The sequence below is a fragment of the Rousettus aegyptiacus genome, unplaced genomic scaffold (genome assembly GCF_014176215.1).
Source record: "Rousettus aegyptiacus isolate mRouAeg1 unplaced genomic scaffold, mRouAeg1.p scaffold_m13_p_2, whole genome shotgun sequence".
Classification (NCBI taxonomy): domain Eukaryota; kingdom Metazoa; phylum Chordata; class Mammalia; order Chiroptera; family Pteropodidae; genus Rousettus; species Rousettus aegyptiacus.
The window spans coordinates 127,517,056-127,532,354 of record NW_023416295.1 but is presented as its reverse complement, the minus strand read 5'-3'; the positions used below and the strand labels follow the sequence as shown (position 1 = coordinate 127,532,354).

Sequence of the window (15,299 nt, the reverse complement as noted above, 5' to 3'; positions counted from 1 at the left end):
TTTCTTGAATTCTTGCATGCTGGAAATATTTATCTTTTGCCTTTAGCCTTGTAAAATAGTTTGGGTAAATATGAAATGTTTAGATCTCATTTTTCTTCTCCCAGAGTACTTTGTAAAGATTTTTCCACTGTCTTTTGGTGCTGAAGTCTGAAGTCAGCCTACATTTTTTTTTCTTGGTAGGTGTGCTGATAGTTTTGCTTGAAAATCCAGTGATTCTTTCTTTTTAAAAAAATTGTTTTAAATTAAAGTTGACATACAATATTATGTTAGTTTCAGGTGTACAACATAGTTATTAGAAATTTATGTACTTACAAAGTAATCACGGCAAGTCTAGGAACTATCATTGTGCATAGTTATTACAATATCATTGGCTATATTCTTTACATTACATTACATTCCCATGACTTATTGTACGACAGGAAGTTTGACTGTTTAATCATCTTACCTTTTCTAATGATTCTTTCTTTATCTTTGGTGATAAGAAACTTTATTAAGCCAGTTTTCAGCATTGATTTTTGAACCAGTTTTTTCTCCCAATCTATAGATTCAAGTTTTTATTATTAATTTTAGTTTTTAATTGTGGTCAAATATGCATAACATAGAATTTACTATCTAAACTATTTTTAAATGTGCAGTTCATTAGTGTTAAGTGCAATCACGTTGTAGCACAACCAATTGCCAGAACTTCATCATCTTGCAAAACCGAAAGTCTATACCAATTAAACTATAACTTTCTGTTTCTCCTTACCCCAAGCCAGGTTCAAATTTTCTTTTATTTTTAGGAAACGCAGTCTTCATTTCTGTTTTTCTTTTCTAGATGTTCGATTTTCTTCTTTAGGAGCAGTCGTTATACGGATGGTGGATCTAGTTATGAACAAGGTGTTCTTGATTTTGTTCCTTTGTGTATATTGTGTACCTTAGAGAAGTTGTGCTTTGCTAGCTCTGCCCATGATCTGTCATTGTGAGGCACTGTGCCAGCATACTCCCTCGATTTGTTCCAGTTTCACTGGACTGGCCAGAAATTCTTTACAGAAAGTGTTATTTGGGATTGTAGGTGCTTTTTCCATTTTTATCTAAAATGGAATTTACATATTCATATTTATTTTCATTGATGTAAATCAATTTAATTGGTTTCAGAGATAAGAAGTTGGTAGATGCATCTTTACTCCTCCTCCTTACTTTTGGAATTGTGTTATTGGGTGTTTTTCCCCATTAATTTGTATATAATTTATTTAGATTATCACTCATATCTGAACATCAAACTTCCATAACCCCAGAAAGCAGGAAAAGAACTGCAAACCCAGAAATAAGCCTATTTTTTAATTGAACTATTTTTTTGTCATTTCGCAAAATTTGGGGTGAGAAGGGAGGTCAAAAGCTGTATTTGGCCTTCCATCTGGACACAGATGTGTTTGTATGTGTCTTGAGTGGTTTGTTCCAGAGACCTCTCTCTGCCCCTCCCCCACTTCACCACCGCCCATCCCTCCAAACCAAAGTAACATGTTAGAGTGGACGAACCACAAGGGGGAGCTGTTTGCCCCCCCCCTTTTTTTTTTCTTGTTAGCCTGTCTAGGGTCTTTGGATTGCTGCCATTGTCTGTAGGGCCTGAAAGATTTTACCTGGGCTGAGGTTTCCTTTGAAACAGGATCTGGGGAAGCTATTTCCCCTTTGTAGGCTTTGTCATGATGACTATGCCTCCATAAGCACTGATGTTTGGGTATGAGATGGTTGACGTTTTCTCTCTTTGAGGAGGGAGAACCTGGGATGTGTTGGGGTGTTAGAAGGCAGATATCAAGGAAGTCTGTGTGGGTACCATCGGTGGGGAGGATGAGAGAAATGTGGTGTGTAGGTATAGGCCTGAGTGGATGGTGCCTACATGAATCTCCATCTTTCAATACACAGACCATTTGTTAAATGTCTGTTACCCATTGAATATTAGGGATACTGAGATGGATCTCACCTGGACTTGTTCCTAAAGAGTTACCTACCTGGTAAAGAGGTAGCACACATATAAAAAAATACATCCTGAGAATAGAGAGGATGGAGACATTAATTTCATAGGTTGAGAATGAAGAGGTGGGTGAGAGTGGTGAATTCATTCAACATTCAATTAATTTTTACTGAGTGCCTACTATGTTCCAGACAATGTTTTAGGAACTGTAGATACACCAGTGAAGAAAGAAGAAATCGCTGCCCTCATGGTGCTTACATTCTAGTGAAGAAAACCGATAAATAAGTAAATTATATATTATATTAGACAGTGAGAAATGCTACAGGGTAAGTTCTAGAGATCTGCTATACAACATAATGGCTATAGGTAACAATATGGTGTTGTGCACTTAATATTGTTAAGAGGGTAGATGCTAAGATGCTAAGAGTTCTATACACACATGCAGAGCAAGGGGATACAATAAATCTTTTGGAGGTGCTGAATATGTTAATTACTTTGTGGTGTTGATATCATGGGTATACATATGTGTCCAAGTTCACCAAAATGTATACATTAAATGTCTCCAATTTTTTACATATTGCATACACCTCAAAAAAGCTGGAAAAAAAAAAAGAAATACTAAGGACAAAAATAAAGTAGAGAATATATGGGGGAGTTGTGATTTTAGACAGGTTGGCCGGAAAAGGCTTCTCTCAGAAAGTGGCATTTGAATAAAGATCTGAAGGAAGGAAGGGAGTGAGCCATGTAGATTATATAGCAAATGTTAATATATATCTTTTGCAATTATTTAAACCTTGAATAAAAATTTTAGGTGCCAACTTTAAGATATGTAAAGGGGTACTCAGTTAAAAACATTTATTTTAAAAAGGAATTCTCAAACACTGCTGGTGGGATTGCAAATTGCTACAGCCACCATGGAAAACAGTATAAAGGCTCCTCAAAAACCTGAGAATTGATCTATCATATGATCCAGCAATCCCTCTATTGGGTGTTTACCCCAAAGACTTGAAAACCCATATCTGAAAAGATATCTGCACACTGATGTTCATAGCAGCATTATTTACAGTGGCCAGGACATGGAAGCAATTGAAGTATCCTATGATGGATGATTGGATAAAGAAGCTGTGGTCCATATGTACAATGGAATATTACTCAGCCATAAGAAGAGATGAAATACTGTCATTTGCAACAACATGGATGGACCTTGAGATAATCATGATAAGCGAAATAAGCCAGACAGAAAAAGTTGAAAACCACGTGATATCATTTACTTATACGTGGAATATAAACCTAAAAGCAACAAATGAACAGGACAAACAGAAATTCATGGACATGGATAATAGACTACTTATTACCAGAAGGTAGTGGGGAGGGGGAAGGAGGAAGTAGATGGGATCAAATAGATGATGACAGAAAAAAATCTAACTATAGGTGGTGAACACACAATGCAATATATATATTGCCTTACTGTTGAACTGCACACCTGAAGCTTACTGTATTTCATTAACCAATGTCACTATAATAACTATAAATAAAAAAAAAAAGAAAAATTCTTTTAGCACAAACTATCAGAAAGAGAAATTGAGAAAATAATCCCATTTACAATAGCATCAAAAAGAATAAAATACTTGGGAATAAATTAAACCAAAGAGGTAAAATATCTATGCAGTGAAAACTCTGAGACATATATCAATATAATGGAATATTATTGAACCTTGAGGAAAAAGGAAATATTGCTATTTGCAACAACATGGATAGACCTTGAGGGCATTATGCTAAATGAAATAAGTCTGAGAGAGAAAGACAAATACCATGATTTCGCTTATATGTGGAGTCTAAAAAAACCCCTGAACTCAGGGAAACAGAGAGAGTAGATTAGTGGTTGCCAGGGCCTGGGAGGTGGGGAAAATGGGTGATGGTGGTCAAAAAACGTGAACTTCCAGTTATAAGATGAAGTCAGTAGCCTGATGAGAGAACGAATGTGGGGATGGCGGTGTGTATTAGTTTCCTAAGGCTGCTGTAACAAACTACCATAAACTGGATGACTTAAAACGACATAATTTATTGTCTTACAGTTCTGGAGGCTAGAAGTTTGAATTCAAGGTGTTAACACGCCATGCTCCCTCTGAAACCTGTCGGGAAGAACCTTCTCTGCCTCTTCTAGTTTCTGGTATCTGCTGTCAGTCCTTCGCATTCCTTGTCTTATAGAGGAATCACTCCAGTCATGTTTCCATTGCCACATGGCCATCTATCCTTATGTGTCTTTACATCATCTTCCCTTATTGTGTCTCTGTGTCTAAATTTCTCTCTTCTTATAAGGACAATGGTCATACTGGATTAGGGGCCCTTCCCACTGTAGCGTCACCTTAACTATTTACATCTGCAATGACCCAGTTTCCAAATAAGCTCACTTTCTTTGGTACCAGGGTTAGGACTTAAACTGATCTTTTTGGGAGGACACAATTCAACCCATAAAATGGTGGCAATCTATTTAAGTGTGAAGTGCCTTGTTTACCTGGTGTTTATTATAATTGCTGCTCGGAGGGGACCCATTCCCGAAGGTCTCCCTTTGTTTCCTTGGCAGCGTTCTCAGAAATGGATGATGTTGTGGCAGTGGTAGGAGGAGTGAGTAAGAAGATGTATTTCCTCATTCAAGACAGGATCTAGCTTGAATGTTCTCCAATCCCAAGATAGAAGAGGAGGGAATCAGAAAGGGTAGGTGGAAAGACAGTTTAGAACCAATGACTCTGAGTGTTAGAGAGTAGACACACCACTCTCTCTGGGCTTGGAGAGAGGTGATGGTTCTCTTCCTCTATAGGCATGAGTGTTCCTCCTCTCTTCACATGTGTGCTAAGTGTGGTCCTAGACTGTGGTGGAGGAAAATATGGGATGTAGAATAATTACATGGATAATTGTAATGGATTCAATTGGCCTTTTTTAGTCAAGTGCCAGCTATTGCAGTGGCTCATTATTTTACTGACCTGATCTAATTTGCCATTCACTTTGGCTCAGTGTGGAAATTATGAATGGAAGGCAGGGGAGAAGCATTTTTAATAATGGCAGAAAAGAATGGTTTTTATTGCAAGGGCTCAAGCTTTGACTATTTTCAGGATGATAAATCCTGGCTCTTTGAAGGTTGATTTAATTTTCGGAAATGCTCAAATATCACTAGGAGCTCTGTGAAAAAAATATGGAGGCAGATCAGAACTAGAGTGGCATTTGGACTAGAAGGAGGCCCAGCACATGGTGACAGTGGCTCAGTGTGACTAGAGGCAGTGTCTTTAAAGCAGTCTGTAACTGGCTCAGGGCCTGGGCTTTTCTCCCTCTCTTCTCCAGGGCCCACCCTACAGAGCACAGGCACACAGCAAGTTGAATGCTTTCAGTTTAATCACTCTGGGCCACAAACATGTTTGAGGTGTTAAGCCTAAAGGTGAATTTTTTTCAGCGTCTCAAAACCTAAAATCCTTCTTCAGTTTTCCTAAAGCGCTGGCTCCCTCTAGAAGAAAGCAGAAATGAAAATGAGGCTTGAATGGCCCAGGCACCATCAACTTTTTCTGTCCTCCTCAATTCTATCTTATGCTTTCCAACCTCCGTGGCCCCTGGGTGCCTGACACAGAAGTCAGAGGGAGGGAAGTTAGATTCACCAGAGGCTGAAGGACCTGCCTCTCTCCCTACCTGGGTAGGGGAGAGAGGAAGAGAAAGAAGTAGACTCTGCAGTGGGAAGGCTGGGGATAGGACTTGGGGTGGGGGTGGTGTGGGGTGGTGCATCTCATATCAGACAACCATGTAGTTTGAATGTAGATGAGAAATTGGAGCTATTTGAAGGCACAAAATGAGGAAAGCTTCAACGGGGAGGGGTTTTAGGCAGGTCCAAGTCTTCTATGTAGGGTGGAATTGGAGCACATCCTTGCCCACCTTCTACCCGTGAATGGTGGGTGGTTAGTATGCTTGCTTCCATAAAGCCTTGGGATGCACTTACTTTCAATGAATTCTTTTCCTTTCTTTTCTGCATCTTCAAAGACCTTTTCTGCTGCTGAGAGACCTTTATCTATTATGGATTCTAGTTTGGGAGCAGAAGAATCACATCAGCAGAAAAGCCACAGCATTTAAAGAGACCACCCCTGCCACCTTCCCCTCTTTCTCCCACCTCCCTCCCTGCCCCACCCAACCTCATATGACCTCAGTACAAATTCCTAAATCACGAAGTTTTGCTGACGGGCACAGCTTCTCTCTCATGGGAAGGTAGGTGAGCCAGAAAAGAAACCATGTACGGTGCAGGTGGCAAAATCTACTATTGCAGAGACTCTGTGGGTGCAGTATGTACCCCATTTACGCCTTCGTATTTAGGGGAATGAATGTCTGCTTTTTTGGGGCTTGTCTCTGCCAGTGGAGGTGTCATGTAGACCTGCTGCCAGAGACTTCCCTAGGTTGTTATCTTGTATAGAGATAGAGACTTACTCAGAGGTGAGCTGGGTTGGTCTGGCTGAGCTGCTGCGGATGACTCTTGGGGTGAAGTCGCGGGCTCTTGAAGTTCAGATACAAACACACAAATTTGTTGATTTTAGCAAACTCAAAGTATTTTTTCCTTAGGAATGGGTAGTGGGGCCTCAGATACCTGATAAGTGCTAGGTGCCAAGATACAGAAGTGATATGGCTTAAACCTTCTCACTTAAGGGAGATCGGATTTCTACACAGTGTGTGACCATCATGGACTGAATATTTGTATCCCCACAAAATATATGTCAAATCCTAACTTTCAATGGGATAGTATTAGGAGGTGGGGTCTTTAGGAAGTAATTAGGGCATGAGGTAGAGCCCTTGTGAATTGGATTAGTGCCTTTATAGACAGGGACCCCAGAAAGACCCCTTCCTGTCTTTCTGCCATGCAAGGATACAATGAAAAGTTGGCAGTCTACAACCTGGAAGAGGGTCCTTACCAGAACCCAACCATCCTGGCATCCTGACCTCAGACTCGTACCTTCCAAAACTGTTAGAAATATGTTTCTGCTGTTTAAGCCAGTCTATGGTTATTTGTGGTAGCAGCCCGAATGGACTAAGACAGCACCTCTTGGAAGACGGACAGGATTGAGCACTTCTCATGGGCTGGGATGGGATTGGGGCTGAAATGTGGGGGGATCCGGGATTACAGCAGAGAGAAGCTTGGTCTTGAAGGCAGGATTTTGGTAGTGAGAATGTTCTAAAGGCTTCCTTGGGGTCAGGAAGAACTCAGGGGAAGGCATGTATGGGACGGATGTATGGAATGGGAAAAAGCTCAATTTATTGGATGTAGGTGGTACATAAAGGAGAGCCAGGGGAAAAAGGGTTGGACATAGGGTCTGAAGCCAGATAGCAGGCACCTTGCTAGGGAACTGGGAGTTATGAGAAGTGTTTGTGAGTGAAGGTATTAATACTGTGTGGGACATTTCCCTTATTATTTAATCTCATCTTTTTCTCTCTTTTATTCACAACAAGACCTTCCCTCATTCTTCCCACCGACCTTCCCTGCCCAGGTTCTCTCATTTTGTCCTCGCCCTTGCCCCACTCCAACTCATGCTCTTCCAATCAGCACCAAGAGCAGGACCCAGATCTCCTGCCCCTGGATTCCTCTCCCAGCTTCTACTGACACCCCAGCTGTTCAACCTTTCCCTGAGGGCAGGGACCAGTGGAGAAGAAGGACTCACCATTTACAGGCTCCTGGACAGGACTTGTCTCTGTGGGGAGAGATGACAGTGAGGACAAAACCTGATCTGTAGTGAGCCTCCCTCCCTCCCATCCCCAGTCCTGAGCTCTCAGGGACATCTGTGGACACAGGGGATGCATTTCTCTGCTGGTTGAACACGTCCTTTTACCACACCAGGACATTCCTTCTGATGTTTAACTCCCCCTGCAGCTTTTTGAAGCAGGTTCTCCTCAGAAAAGTGTAACATTCCTGTGAAAACTGCCCTCCTCCTGACTTGCCTCTGGCCTGTGAGAGTGCCGGAAGACTGAGCCAGGGAGCTGGTCATGGTCTATGGTGGTGGAGGGGGACAGTGCAGGGGCCACTGGACCACAACTGAATGATTCATGGGCTGGATCCCAGCCTTCATTCCCCTTATTTTTCCAACACAACATCTATGCCAAGCTCTCTGCTAAGTGAAGGGGGTTCGATGATGAGGAAGGTGGACAAGACCCTGCTCGGACAGAGCTTACGTTCTATTACATAATTCTTTAGTTACCAGTGTGACGGTGCTAGAAGGACAAGGGCAGCACAGTGAGACAAGGACAAATGGGGACCAGTTTATCCTACATAATTTTTTTTCACTTACAGTTGATATTCAACATTATTTTGTATTTGTTACAGATGTATAGCATAGTGGTTAGATATTGATTTTTTCGAGGAAGGCTTTTTTGAGGAATTCATACCTGAATTGGGATTTGACAGATGAGATAGCACTGGTCAGGTGACAGTCAGCGCTGGCTGGGGAAAGGAACAAACAGGCTGGGAGAGGAAAAGCATTCTAAGCAGAGGGAAGAGAAGAAAGAAGGTTCCAGCGCTTGAGGAACAGCAGGGTAGTCTTGGCCTGAATAGTGAGTGCTCTTGTGCAATTGGAAAAGCATCTGGAGAGACAGCTGTGAGCAGGGTGAGGTGCCTGGCAAGTGGAACATGGACTAGGCTTCAGCGCTCACCATCTCCTGCCTGACATCCTTGTGCAGGGAACAAATTGCCAAGCTATATATGGTGGCCCAGAGGTCCTGAAAGAGGGCCAGTGTGGCTGGAACAAGTGGATAAAGGAGGGTGTGTGAAGAGATGAGCCAGGAGAGCAGGCAGGGCCCTAGCAGCGCGATAGAGAGGCCACTGTGGAGAATTGGGTGCAGGAGTGACTTGCAGTGGCAGGAGGATCCAAGACAGCACTGGGAGAGAAAGAGAAAAATGAAGACAGGGGCTAAGGCCGCCTTGGACTGTGGGGGCTCTGGTGGGCGCAGGGGGTGGGACATACTCACGGGCAGAGATGAGGACCCCAGCCAGAGCTATCAGAAGGAGGACAGCCATGAATCTCATGATTGAGGATGAGAAGTAAGTATAACTGCAGAATCCTCAGGGTGTCCAGAATACAGTACTGGGATGGCTGGGCCCTTTTAAAGATACCAAGGGCCAATGGGAATCAAGTTTGGAGGGGTGTGACTTCCAGGTCTTCCTCCCTTTCTTCCCGATTGTCACATGTTAAGTCAACATGGGCTAGCTGGGACTGGTTGATACTTGGCATCCTTGCTTGGAGAGCCTTTCCCTGCTAACTTCCAGCCATCTCTTTGCTCTCTCCTTCCTTCTCCACCCTACCCACCCTCTGTGTTCACATCTCTGAGATCTCAGGGACTGGAAGAGGAGCAGGTTGGGTTTGGGGGATTCTGGAATGCGTCTGTTGAGGGTATGGGCAGGACTCTTAGTCCTGGCATCTCTCCAGAAGGAGGTTGGGGGCTTCGAATATCACATTGCCTAACTCTTGCCTCAAACTCCATAGGATTCAGTAGAGGGGCTTGAAGATTTCTGCATGCTAAGTGAGTCCCATTACCCAGGGAGGCCACACTTAGGGCATTTGGGGACTCATTTCATGGCTCCTTTCTCCTCTTGAGGGGATGGCTTTGAAGGCACATGTGCCTTCTCAGGAGTTGTCCCCTATTGTTGAAGTTATCTTCTCTCTAGAAGGAACTGCCCCAACCCCACATAGGCCTCTCTCAATTTCTGTCTTCAGGCCCAACCAATGGGACCCCACACTCCCGAAAGGATCTCCTGGTTAAAAGAAGATGGTAGTCCACTGAAGTTGAAACTTGGTTCTCCCTTCAAGTAGGAAGCTGATCTATAGTGTTAACAATCCAGAAAAACAGGTTATTCCCTTTAATTTGGGATTTCTGCCTTCTCTGAGCTGGGACTCAAGAGGCCTGGATTTTGAGTTCTGGCTTTGACATATACATAAGAGAATGTACTGTCGAATACTGAAAAATTTTAGCATTTTCGTTTATCATCTAGGAGTTATGGTTCCTAACCTGTCTAAGGACAGTGGTAGAGATTAAGTGAGATGACACATGGTAAAGCGTTCTATGGAGATATGTGGGAATCTTGAACTTTGCAGAGGTTTCATCTTTCTGGGTAGATTTGATTTTTTTCAAGCTGGTGCTAAATGCTAAATTGAATGGGGCTGAGGAGAAACAGGGGCCAATTGAGGGGTTGATGGGTGGAGAATAGGATGCTAGATACCAATTCGTGAGTCTCCATTTGCTGGATGTTTCTTTCCACCAAGCCCCAGGTGGTCGTGCAGGCTTCTCTGCTTCATAGCTGCTCTGAAGATTGGTGTGGAAAAGGGGATATCAGGGAATTTTTGACACAAGGAAATTTTGGGTGCCTGGGTTCAGAGCATTAATATCTTCAGGAAATAAAGGGGAAAAAATGAATGGGGTGGGACATTGCAGGCGCGAGGAGTGAGTCTTTCCAGGCCATTTCACCCATCTTTAACCCCTAGGTAAGGTGACCATTACATTCAGGCAGCTGATTTGCTGCAGATATGGGCTGTGAGACCTAGGTTAAAGCAATGGCTCCCCACCAGCTCTCTGTGTGATCTGATATTTGAGATTTATCTGGCATCTAATGGTGACCAGTGAAGAAGAGGAATATATTGAATTAACACAGGGACGGGACCTGGCAACTGACTTCCACCTGAGGGTCTGGGCCTGGGAGCCTTGAAGGTGATGGTGGCCTTAACTGGATACAGGGCAGGGTGGAAGGGCTGAGGGACAGGAGAAAGTTTTAACTGCATGAGTGGCTTGTGGGGTGTGTGTATGTGTGTGTGTCCACGTGTACGTTATAGGAGGAGAAGTTTGAGCTCTAGATCCCAATCAGTCTCTATGAGTGCATTAAAAAAGCCAACAGAAGCAAACTGATATTTGCACAAATTTTTTTTCTAAGAGGAAATTAGAACTTTGGCATAAGCCTTTGAGCTGTCATGGAGCAAGGTCTTTCCAAATGTCACTGCCCATTCTTTTTCCTCTTTCAATCCTCTCGTTGGCCTCAGAGATTAAAGAGACAGGTATCAACATAGATGGGGGTGAAGTTAAAGATAGGGACAATTGTTTTATAGAACATTTTCATGACTTTATAACAGGGCCCAGGTCCAATGTTACTCCAAATTATAGGGTCTGGGAAAGAACTGGATACATATATAAAAGAAAAGAGACACACTCCATGTACCTGGGTGAGGGGCTGTCCTCTTTGTTGTCTTGTCTTCTAGGGTATCTGATCCACATGATGACTGTCTGTTAGTTTGCCCATCTGTGTCTTTCCTCATGTACAGGTCATTCTCTGTCCACCCTACTTCCCTCCCCTCCCTGCTTCAGATCTGTTCTCTGACCATCTGTACCCTGGTCTGGAAGGATGACCTTTGTGGGCTACGCCATCGGGTTCCTTGCCCTCTAACTTCTGGTTGAATTTGGCCCATGGGAGACACTGGTGGACATCAGAGGATGGGAAGAAAGATTGGTTAAGGCACTTGTTCCCCCTGCTCCCTCCCTGCTTTGGCATGTATGGTAGGTAGACTTGTAACAAGGCTCCCAACGATCCCCACTATCTGGTACTCAAGTCTTGAGAAATTTCCTCTGTCTAAGCTCTGGACCTAGTAATCTGTTTATAACAAATAGAAAATGGCAAAAGTGATGAGATGTCTGTCACTTCCCAGACTAGGTTATAAAGATTCTGACTTTTGTCTTGCTTATTCTCTTTCACTCCTTTTCTCCGGATCTTCTCAGCTTCCCAGTGAAGTGAGCTGCCATGGTGTGAGCTGCCCTAAGGAGAGGCCCACTTGGCAAGGAACTGAAGGCATCCCTATCCTGCAGTCAAGGAGGAATGGAGGCCGTCAGTTCATCAGTATATGAGGAACTGAGTCCTGCCAACAATCATGGGATTGAACTTGGACATGGACCCTTCTGCAGTTGAGCCCCGGGGTGATTGCAACCTCGATGATCCCTTCATTGCAGGCTTGTCAGAGACTCTGAGTGGAGGATTGTGACTGAACTCTTGGCCCCACAGCAACTGTGAGATAAGAAATGTTGTTATTAAAAAAAAAAGAGAAATGATGCTATTTGAAGCTATTAGGTTTTGGAATAATTTGTTATGCAACCAAAGATAGTTAATATTGCATGGCGTGACAATGGCTGTTTTCCTCTATGACTATAGCTCGTATTTGGTGGCTTTCGTTTCATAGCTCCATCTCCTAAGTGGTCTCAGGGAACACCATTTTGTCTCCCTGCCACTTCAGTTTTATCAGGTGATGGCTTCCTGATAATGTTAGTCCTTACTTGCACCTCTGTAAATATGTTTTCTTTTCATTAAAGAGTCTCTTTAAAAATCCCTTCTGAGTGTGCTCTTTTCTTTTTTCTTTTTTTAAATTTATGGCTAATCTGAATTTATTTATTTATAATTTTAAAATTAAATTTATTGGGTGACATTGATTAATAAAATTATACAGGTTTCAAGTGTACACTTCAATAATACGTCGTCTGCATATTGTGTTGTGTGTTCATTGCCCAAAGTCAAATCTTCTTCCATCACCATATATTTGACTGGCATTACCATTATCTGCCTTCCCCTCTCCCTATTGCTCTCTTGCCCATGAGTTTCTGTTTGTTTGTTGCTTTCAGTTTTATATCCCATCTATGACTGAAATCATATGATTCTCAACTTTTTCTGTCTGACTTATTTCACTTAGCATGATAATCTCAAGGTCCATCCATGATGTTGCAAATGGCAGTATTTCATCTTTTCTTATAGCTGAGTAATAGTCCATTGTATGTGTGTACCACATCTTCTTTATTCAATCATCTATGGAAGGACACTTCAGTTGTTTCCATGTCTTGGCCACCATGAACAATGTTGCTATAAATATTGGGGTGCATTTATCTTTGTGGATAAATGTTTTCAAGTTTTTTGGGTAGATACCCAGGGAGAGATTGCTGGGTCATGTGGTAATTCTATTCTTAATTTTTTGAGGGACCATAATACTGTTTGCCATAGCGGCTCTACCAATCTATATTCCCACCAGCAGTATGTATAAGGGTTTCTTTTTTCCTATAATCTCTCCAACACTTGTTATTACTTGTCTTGTTGATGATAGCCATTCTAACAGATATGAGATGGTATCTCATTGTGGTTTTAATTTGCATTTTTCTAATATCTAGGGGGTTATGCATCTTTTCGTATGTCTGTTGGCCATTTGTATGTCTTCTTGGGAGAAAAGTCTTTTCATGTCCTCTGCCCATTTTTAAATTGGTTTGTTTGTTTTTTTGGTGTTGAGTTGTATGAGTTCTTTGTGTAGTTTAGACATTACCCCTTATCAGAGGCATTGTTTGTAAATATCTTTGCCCATTCTGTTGGTTGCTTCTGTTTTGTGGATGGTTTCTTTTGCTGTGCAGAAGCTTTTTAGTTTGCTATAGTTCCATTCATTTATTTTTGCTTTTACTCCCTTTGTCTTTGAGGTCAAATTCATAAAATCCTCTCTAAGAACAAGGTCCATGAGTTTAGTAGCTATGTTTTCTACGCGACTTATTGTTTCAAGTCTTATATTTAGGTCTTTGATCCATTTTGAGTTAATTTTGGTGTATGGTGACAAATAGCAGTCTAGTTTCATTCTTTTGCATGTGGCGTTCCAATTTTTCCAGCATCATTTATTGAAGAGGATTTATTTTCTCCATTGTATGTTTTTGGCTCTTTTGTCAAAAGTTATTTGCTCATATGTATAGAAGTTTATATCTGGGCTCTCAATTCTGTCCCATTGGTCTGTGTGTCTGTTTTTTTGTCAATACCATGCTGTTTTGATTATTGTCACTTTGTAGTATAATTTGAAGCCAGGCAGTGTGATACTTTCAGACTTGTTCTTTTTTCTCAGGATTGCTTTGGCTATTTGAGGTCTTTTGTGATTCAATACGAATCCGATTTTTTGTTGTTGTTGTTCTATTTTGTAAAAAATGCCATTGGGATTTTGATGGGGATTGCATTAAATTTGTATATTGCTTTGGGTAATACGGCCATTTTAACTTTGTTGATTCCTCCAATCCATAAACATGAATTATCTTTCCATTTCTTTGTGTCTTCCTCAATTTCTTTTAATAATGTCTTACAGTTTCGGTGTATAGCTCCTTTACATACTTCATTAAGTTTCTTCCTAGGTATTTTATTCTTCTTGTTGAAATCACAAAAGAAATTATTTTTTTTCATTTCTTTTTCTGAAATTTCATTGTTAGTGTATAGGAATGCTATGGATTTTTATATGTTGATTTTTTATCCTGCAACTTTACTATATTTGTTTATTATTTCTAAGAGTTTTTTGGTGAAGTCTTTTGGCTTTTCCATATAGAGAATCATGTCATCTGCAAAAAGTAACAATTTGACTTCTTTATTCCCACTTTGGATGCCTTTTATTTCTTTCTCTTGTTTTCTACCAGGACTCCAACTGAAACGCCCCATCCCATCTGACCTGTGCTGAATGTCTTTCCCTTGCTCCTCTTCTGTATGTTAAACCCTGTCCTGGGGTAGAAAAGGGTAGCAGAGACTCCAAAAGGAGGAAGGGACACAGACTCCTAGGGGTAGATAGGGCCATCTTACCCTTACTGCTATGATTCACATGGCTGATCTCTGCTAAGCTTTTGTGGGCTTACCCAAGCTCTGCCACACTCCTCTGATACCTTTAATCATTCACCTTGGCCAATGGACAGGTGTGAAGAGGAAACAATGAAGTAGAATTTAAAAAAAAGACTGTCTATGGCCATGTTATCCTGAACAAACCTGATCCTGTCTGATCTCAGAAGGTAAGCAGGGCCGGGCCTGGTTAGTACTTGGATGGGAGGCTACCTAGAAAGACCAAGTGCTGTAGGCATAAAAAAAAAAAAAAAAAAAAAAGGGATCGTAAGCTGACTAGGTCCTTGCAATCTGTGAGGTCAACCAAGGGTTGCCTTGCCTAAAAAATAAATTAAAAAAAAAAAAAAAAGACTTCGATTCTACTTTAACAAAAATACAGCAGGTAATATGTACCAAGCACTGTTCTCAGAGCTTTATACATTTTAATATCATTTAATCCTCATAACAACCTTATGAGATAGGTACTGTTAATATTCCCACTTTACAGCTGAGGAAACTAAGGCAAAGGCAAGTTAAAGAACTGGTCCCTGATCACACAGCTGGTAAGTGGCAGAGCTGGTTTCCAACATGGGCTTCCTGGTTCCAGACTGTGTGTTATCAACCACAATTCTTCAAATATTAAATTTCATTTTGCAATAAATATTAGATCTTTGTAACATTAAGTTTCTCTAGCCTTAACTAATTGGTTGCTGT

The 15,299-nt window shown here is 41.6% G+C and overlaps 1 long non-coding RNA gene and 1 pseudogene across 1 annotated transcript; one reads left to right on the top strand and one right to left on the bottom strand.

Moving 5' to 3' along the window:
• Window positions 1-5,329: 5,329 nt before the first annotated feature.
• Window positions 5,330-6,595, bottom strand: LOC118613652. The gene is made up of 3 exons (XR_004955614.1): window positions 6,410-6,595; window positions 5,931-6,011; window positions 5,330-5,447 (listed from the first exon to the last, which is right to left on the bottom strand). It is a non-coding gene; the product is annotated as an uncharacterized LOC118613652 (long non-coding RNA).
• Window positions 6,596-14,725: 8,130 nt separating this feature from the next.
• LOC118614050 lies at window positions 14,726-14,844 on the top strand (annotated as a pseudogene).
• Window positions 14,845-15,299: the final 455 nt, after the last annotated feature.